This window comes from Aplysia californica, unplaced genomic scaffold (assembly GCF_000002075.1).
Source record: "Aplysia californica isolate F4 #8 unplaced genomic scaffold, AplCal3.0 scaffold00228, whole genome shotgun sequence".
NCBI classification, from domain to species: Eukaryota; Metazoa; Mollusca; class Gastropoda; order Aplysiida; family Aplysiidae; genus Aplysia; species Aplysia californica.
The window spans coordinates 233,399-240,994 of record NW_004797498.1 but is presented as its reverse complement, the minus strand read 5'-3'; the positions used below and the strand labels follow the sequence as shown (position 1 = coordinate 240,994).

The 7,596-nt window shown below is 40.5% G+C and overlaps 1 long non-coding RNA gene across 1 annotated transcript in view; it reads left to right on the top strand.

The window, feature by feature from the left end:
- Positions 1-3,746, top strand: part of LOC118477813 — an 8,847-nt gene extending 5,101 nt beyond the window's left edge. Inside the window, exon 2 of the long non-coding RNA XR_004858618.1 lies at positions 2,937-3,746. This is a non-coding gene — a long non-coding RNA (uncharacterized LOC118477813). The remainder of the gene's footprint in view (positions 1-2,936) is intronic.
- Positions 3,747-7,596: the final 3,850 nt, after the last annotated feature.

Here is a 7,596-nt window from a genome sequence, read left to right as displayed (position 1 = left end):
GGGGGGAGAAATGTAGCTCTGATATCGTCGCAGCGTTCGTGAAAGGCGTGCAAGTGAGATCTCTATATAGGCCGAGATGTAGGCCAAAGTCTTATAACGTAACAAACGTGTCAATGCAATTAGATTCTTTTTCTTGCGGTTAGTGAAATTTTTACCACGCTTTTCTCCCATGCAATCATGCCTCGTTGTCTCCCTTGACCTGAGTTCAAAGAGTAGTACCTTGTAGGCCTATAGTTTGTTCAATTTTGTGACCGCAGTAAGCTATAACACTTTGTTCACTTTCGTCTAACAAGATGAAATAAAATTGTTCTGTTTAATATTCTTAGATCTTGGCATACAGGTCTAAAAGTTGGATGACCAACAGAACATAAAAGCCCATTTATTAAGGTCGCTGAAAAATCAAGGTTCCGACACGCTTTCGCTAATTGAAAGCCTAAAACAACAACCCCCCCTCCCCCCCCACAAAAAAAGAAACAAAAAAGAAGGGGTCTACAGCATACACCTAAAACATAAAAAAGACATATTTTCATCAACACCACATTTTAAACGTAGACATCTACGCCTAAAGCGGCCTATACATGAGCAATTACATTGTGTAATTTAATAGTCAATACAAGGAAATGACTTTTAAATTGTCCGCGTATGGGCGATATTGACGACTTGCGCAATTGTATTGTGTCAATCAAAATCAGTTTGATATTTTATTGCCCATCTACTTGCTTGCACAATTAAATTGACCGTGTGTGGCGACCGTCAATTAAATTGTGCAATAATAATTTTTCTTCCAGATTTCATACCGTCATCATGTCTGGAATATCTAAAAATGAAGAAGACAGGGCATTTCAATTGGAGTGTATCGAGGTTTACAAAAGTTTACCAGCCCTATAGTGAAGTGTGTCGATTAGAGCAACAGACAAAAGAAAGATGCAGCTTACAGCGTAGGCCTCTTGATTGAATTCCAGGAAAAGTACCAAAACTATACAAGAGAAGATGTCAACCCCCCCCAAACAAAACAAAACAAAACAAAACACCCAACAACCAACAAACAAACATTAACAAACAAACAAACAAACAACAAGAACAACCCCAAACTACCAAAAAAGGATCAATATCTAAAGAACAAATTATCGCAAGGAAATAAAGAAAGTGCTTGACTCAGACAAGTTTGGTGAAGGGACGGACCAGGTTTATGAACCAACTTTGTGGTATTTCAATGCCCTTGCCTTCCTCAACGAAAGGGCTTGTGTCCACTGGGACAGACTCCAACCGACCCACTCCCGTCCGTCTTTCGGAAAGTCGGTAGTTGAAATGGAGCTCCGTTTATTTCCAAAGAAATCAGTTAAGATTTCGTTTGGCTGTGTCAACAAACACGACACGAAACGTTCCGACAAAAAAACGTGTTGGTTGGAAGGCCGCTTGCTGCATTTTAGCCTGGCCGGGTGGTGACTTATCAGCCATAGGCCCCGCCGGGGCTAAAAAAATTTTCTAATTTTAAGTTTGAATTAAAAATCTAAGGTCATATTTCGTAACCAGCTCCTCAAAATGAGCAAAGTCTATTCGCAAACCATGTGGTTTAATTGCATATTAACAATTTTACCAATTTTCCTTTAAAACCCAAACGTTTCTTTTCCCCGCCTTTGGTTCATGTGACCTTTTGAGCCCAGTACCGAGAACACAGCCCGCCACGACAGTGGTCTAGTACATTTGTATACATTCGGGGAATAAGTAGACCGACAGACTTGACGTGTCTTTTTCGAACTGAGTGGACACACAAGACAGAAACGGCCAGAACGATTTTCCTCCTCCGGGCAAAAGAAATCAGTGAAAATTCCGTTTGGCTGATTTTTAATAGAATGGATGAAATGTATATAAACACACGATAAGAAAAATAAAAAGCATTATAAACGACCCATCACACCCCCTTTCCACACAGATTGTAAGATCACGCTGCGGCAGATATGTACATCCAAAAACAAAGAAAGAAAGGCATAAATAAAACAAGTTTTTTTACCATCTAGCATAATAAGGCTTTTTTCAGAATGAACATAGATGTGTGTTGCTCTTGGAGATGTATCTACTGCTCCAGAGGTCTTGTATCTGGATTCCTGCATGTGGTTGAATGATGCCTCTGATGTGATATGTATATTTTGTCAGCTTTACTTTTCTTTTCATATTGAATTTTAATGAGATTAATATAATATATAATTTGAATTTTTTATGTATACCTACATGTGTTTTTACGGTCCTGTACAGCCAGGAAAATATCAACAAAAATTAGCCCCAAAAATCCCTTCCATGGTGACGTTTTGTTTTGTATACACCAACATCGGCGACTATAAATCAGGCATAGTTGGAATCTATTAAGGGCGGCCATGAACACGATGCTACAGAACTTCCAGGTGGTTTCTTTGTGGCAGTATGTTTCCCATCTACAGCACCCAGATCGTGCGGAAAATTCCTTTTTTTTTTTCAAAATCCTTGAGAAACTTTCAGCCGTCATCTGCGGATTGTGGCATCTGGAAAAGAAATTTAAAGGAGTTTTGTTTTAACTGAATTAAAAACGGTATATATTATCATTAGGTCACGATATTTCGATCTTTTCCATTTAGACACCCGTTGACACGTACACTTTAAAAAACCATCAGTAAAGCTAATCATTAATTCATTAACTGCTGTCCAGTTTTCTCTTTAGCATAATCAGCAGAAAAAGATAGTTCTTTCTGTTTACAGTACAGACCTAATGATAATGGCATTATTACAGGAGTGTTGGTTGACAGCGAGAGGTTATCTCCATTGGACAACTCACTTCGCACCTCGTTGACTAATAAAATTTTGCTTTTTTATGAGATAACTTCTCGCAGTAACCCAACACTCATATAATAATGCCTCTTTCGCATGATGAATTGAAAATGATACAAACAATTCTACGTTCACAGGATGATACGGCAGAAATGGAAACATACGTTCACCGCAACAACATGCTTGTAGAGCCACAGTTACCACAGGCGCCTACACCTTCCCCGAGGAAGGAGTCTCTTCAGACTCCTGCCAAACGGATGAAATCGAGAAGTTTGGTTTAAGAATTTAAGAATACTGCACGGGAAGAACTTCTGCAGCTTGCCACTGAACGACTACACCGAGGTCCTGAAGATGTAAATCTTAGCCAAGCAAAGACATGGGCAGCTGAACTCTCAACGATGCCTCCTGACCAGCAGTTGTTCGCGAAGAAAGCTATCAATGATACACTTTTTGAGGGGCAGACGGGTATATTTAAAATGAATTCGGTCAAAATAAACGATGACAATTTAGATGCATAGCCGGCCAGTTACACCATCTTCGACTATGTCTGATCAGTCCCCGACATTTGTACCTTCTTCAAACTGTGTCGCTGTAGGCGCAACTATCTACATGTAGCCCAACAAGTGGGGCTCTCGAGCAACACTCAAGATGGATACTAATAGTTGTAATTGTATTCTCCGGCCAATTACTTCTTGAGCTTTAATCCCAAATTCTTAGAATTCAAGTAAACTCTACACTATGATGCAGACTGATAACATTTTGTGTCTTCAGTAATTTCATCAATGCGTTGACAATGATTTCTTCGTTTGCAGCAATTCTTATTTTTATCTTCATATGATACCTGTGTGGTGGCCGCAGACGACACAACTTTGACATTATTCATTATTGTTTCTCGTAATTTCATTCGTTGTTCTCTTTCTAATTAAACTTAGATTTGGTAATTTCAACTATTGTCTTGTTGATGTTTGATTTTACATGAAAATTTTACCACACTAGTACAACATTTCTCAACTAGATCTACTGTGACTTCAGCAAATAATTATTTATGATTAAGTTTGAATAAGGGATCACAGCACCTTAGAACAGAGATAATATGTAGGCCTAGTCATGAGGTGGATGCTGAGCGATGTTCAACGATTTCGCAGACGAAATTTAGTTGAGCACAAGTCATGTTAAGGTTATGTAGTTGATTTTAACCGTTTTATGATGGAAAGATTAATAACGAATTATAAAGAACAAACGGAAACATCTTTTACATGAAATTTCTTACCTTTAAGTACTCATGAAGGCAGTTGATAATGGCTTCACAGGTTTCAATCACAATTTTGCCGATGGTTTGCGTCGCAATTGCAATGACGAACTTCAGATCCTCAAATGTATTTCTTGTAGCCAAGTAACGCAGTGTAGATATCTACTAATTTATAAACGTTTCGTAGGAGAGATGGGCTCACGCATAATATTGGCAGTTTGCTCTCCGATCAGGGTCTCCACCATTTGCAACAGCTCATTGTAGAATCCGACATTCATGCGCAGAAAGTTTTGAAAATGTTGTGGCTCATTATATCTCAGTTCACGTTGTAACTTTGTGTGTCCTAACTTTGAACCCTGCAGAAGCCATTCTTATGACCATTTCGCACGTTTAACTTCGTTTTCTGCAGCAAGAGCAACTGCCGCAGCGCTTGCTGCGTCGAAATCACCCATCCTGTCTCATCGGGTTGCAAGACTATAATGAGCAACTAAAATGTCAATTATATTGAGGTGTGTGTGGGTAAAGAAAAACTGTCAATTATATTGTGGAACCAGGAATGCACTATATAATTGATCGTGTATAGGCCTTGACAGACGACCTAGAATTGTCGAGCAGAAACTTCTGCGCAGAAAGTGTCGATTACTTTTGTGTGGAATTACACTGGACGACATGTAACGCTAGCCTACTGCTCAGTTATGCTCAGTTCAACACGGACGATCGGAGAGTCAGGGTGGCCTTGATCATGGTGATAAGAATATGTATAAAAAGAAAGTAACAAAGAAGATTTTGGGTTCATCCCATTCTTTCTCACAGATTACAAAGAGGACAGTTTTACACCTTATGAAGAACTTCAAGAAGATGAGTCCAAATTTTTCAATTTCTTGCATCATTGTATTCTGGTCTGAGTGCTAGGCATACATCTCTTCCCAAGCATCTTTAAAAAAAATATTATTCCTCACTTGTGTTGTCCCAAATGATGTTTCTACTCTTTATTTCCTAAACCAAGCGCTCTGTTTCGTAATCAGAAGACATGGGTTGCACAGGGAATATTGTCAGCTTGAAAGAAAAACGAGAGAAAAAATAACTATTGCAGGTAGATCTAGTAAATACATCTCGTGTGTCTGCTTCCCTTGATTTGAACAGTGTGCTTCACCAAAACGCTGGTGTGTCGCGCAGTAGCAGAATTTGAGCGACACACGTGTGTTACGCCAGGACTGAAGAAAACGCGTATTGTCCTCGTCACCGGTCCCATTGCCCACAGTAACAACTGCTGCGATTTTTACATCTCGTCTGTCAAGGCCCTAGATCTATGGGCCGCTTGAGACAGGGTGAGTATAATTTTCGAGACTCACATTGAACACGTGGAGACGTCTAGACAGTGGAGGGATGAAATCTCCAATCTAAAACTGAAATATGGGGGCAGGGTGGTGTGTAATTACTGTTTCAAAATGAGCAATTTGAAGACTAGGTCACTGTCTGTAAAGCGGGCTACACACGACACAGGCCGTCCCCAAGGCCCGACCTCAATAATTGGACAGTGCAGACCTCATACAGGCCAAGCCCTGGCCGAAATCAAAGCAAATCCTCGGCCTGTGCAAGGACTGAACAAGGTCTGTCCGGATTCTGTCCTCCCCTGAATTTACCATGAGGCCAATAGATCTATGCTGAGTAGATATTTTAATGAAAGAAAATGGCAACGTGGTCAAGAGACAATGTACAAACAAACAAATAAACCACAAAAAACAACAACAAACAACAAAAACAACATCAATGCCTTTGGAAAATTAAGTGAAAAGAGTACAGTAACAGGCAATTCAAGGACACAGCATGTGAGGAGCATGTAAGTACGCAAATGTCGATAGGAACAGTGCCATTACAAAAATAAGGTAGTCTCTGAAGAATAATCCATCTATTCACGAAGGAAGTTGATGTGTGTGTGTGTGTGTGTGTGTGTGTGTGTGTGTGAGAGAGAGAGAGAGAGAGAGAGAGAGAGAGAGAGAGAGAGAGAGAGAGAGTGCGCGCGCGCGCGCGCGCGCGTGTGTGTGTGTGTGTGTGTGTGTGTGTGTGTGTGTGTGTGTGTGTATGTGTGTGTGTGTGCATGTGTGTGTTAAGACCTACGGAGAAGCCACTTTTGGACCAAATCCTTTTTTTGTGTGTGTTTCTTTTTCCAATATAGACATATTACTGGACTTCCCCGCGAAAGTTTAGCCTGGTGGGTCGCCACGATGGAATGTGAACATTATATTTGCACAGTCCTGTCCTGTGCCGTGTATTTGCACTTGACACAGGTCGCCTCAGCGGGCCTCAGGACAACACTCAAGGCGGCCTCAAGGCGGCCTCAAGGCGGCGCCAAGGATCGCCTTCCGATCGCAGATCCTAAGGACTGCCCGTACAGTCGTGTGAGGCCGCATAAGTAATTTATTTTAGCGATCCTGTGCATGCACCCAGTGAGCAGTATTTAATATAGGTCCCAAAGAGAAAAAAACAACAAACTTTTAAAGTTCCGGTACTGGATCATGATCTTTTGAAAAACTATTTTTGTTTGGTCGCTGTCCTGCAGAAGTGCCATGCAAAGCTTTGTGGGTATAGGTTCAATTAGTAAATAAGCTAGATTTTTTAAAACACGGTCAGATGAAAGCGAACAAGCAAATCCCTCTGTTCAACATCCTCAGATCTTTGCTACGAGTCCAACACTTGGATGACCAACAGAATCGAAACGCCCGTTCATAAACGTCACTGCAAACTAAGATTTCAACACGTTTTATTTGATGTTAGCCTAAAGCAAATTTATATTTAAAAAAAAAAAAGAAAAAAGAGGGACTGAAAGCGATGCAACATAGAACTTGTAGAAAGACAGGATATTCGACAGAAATTTCCTCCACCCGGGAATCGAATTTGGTCTCCTGTGTGACATTGCGAAGCGCCTTATGGCTACACCACAGATGCCTGTATATATTATGTTATTATTACGTACAATATACAGTTGATTACAATAGTAGTACATGTAATTATGTGTAATATGAAACAGATGTCCTTGCTGTCGCCGCCACGGTCATTTTCTGACACAATCTGACCTAGTTAGCCTAATTAGATATCTATGTGCCATCACTGCAGGACATGGATTTTTTTTTAAAATGTGGATTACCAAACAATTTCATCTGTTCTGACTGAACAATCCTCTTAACAATTATTACTAGATCTAGCTTTGCTTTGATCAGTCGGATCTAATATGGGGCGGGCCTAATCATAATATTATATTAATAACTGTGGTAACGTAAGCTCGTATAAATTTCGCCGCCTCACATCTGCTAACATAAGGTCGAAGAATGTCAGACAGAGCTGAAACTTGATACCAAACTGCAAATCACACATCCCCTGCCTAAGTATACTGAGGGTCGCCTGAGCCTATTGTGAAGAGTTGAAGACTGATAGGCCTATACCAGCTCTCTGCCTATACATGGCAAGTACGACTCAAGGTTGCAGGCCTAGCTGAGATGCAGGCGTACCGGTGGCCTCTTCAGCACCAACTGACATTGACCCACTAAAAC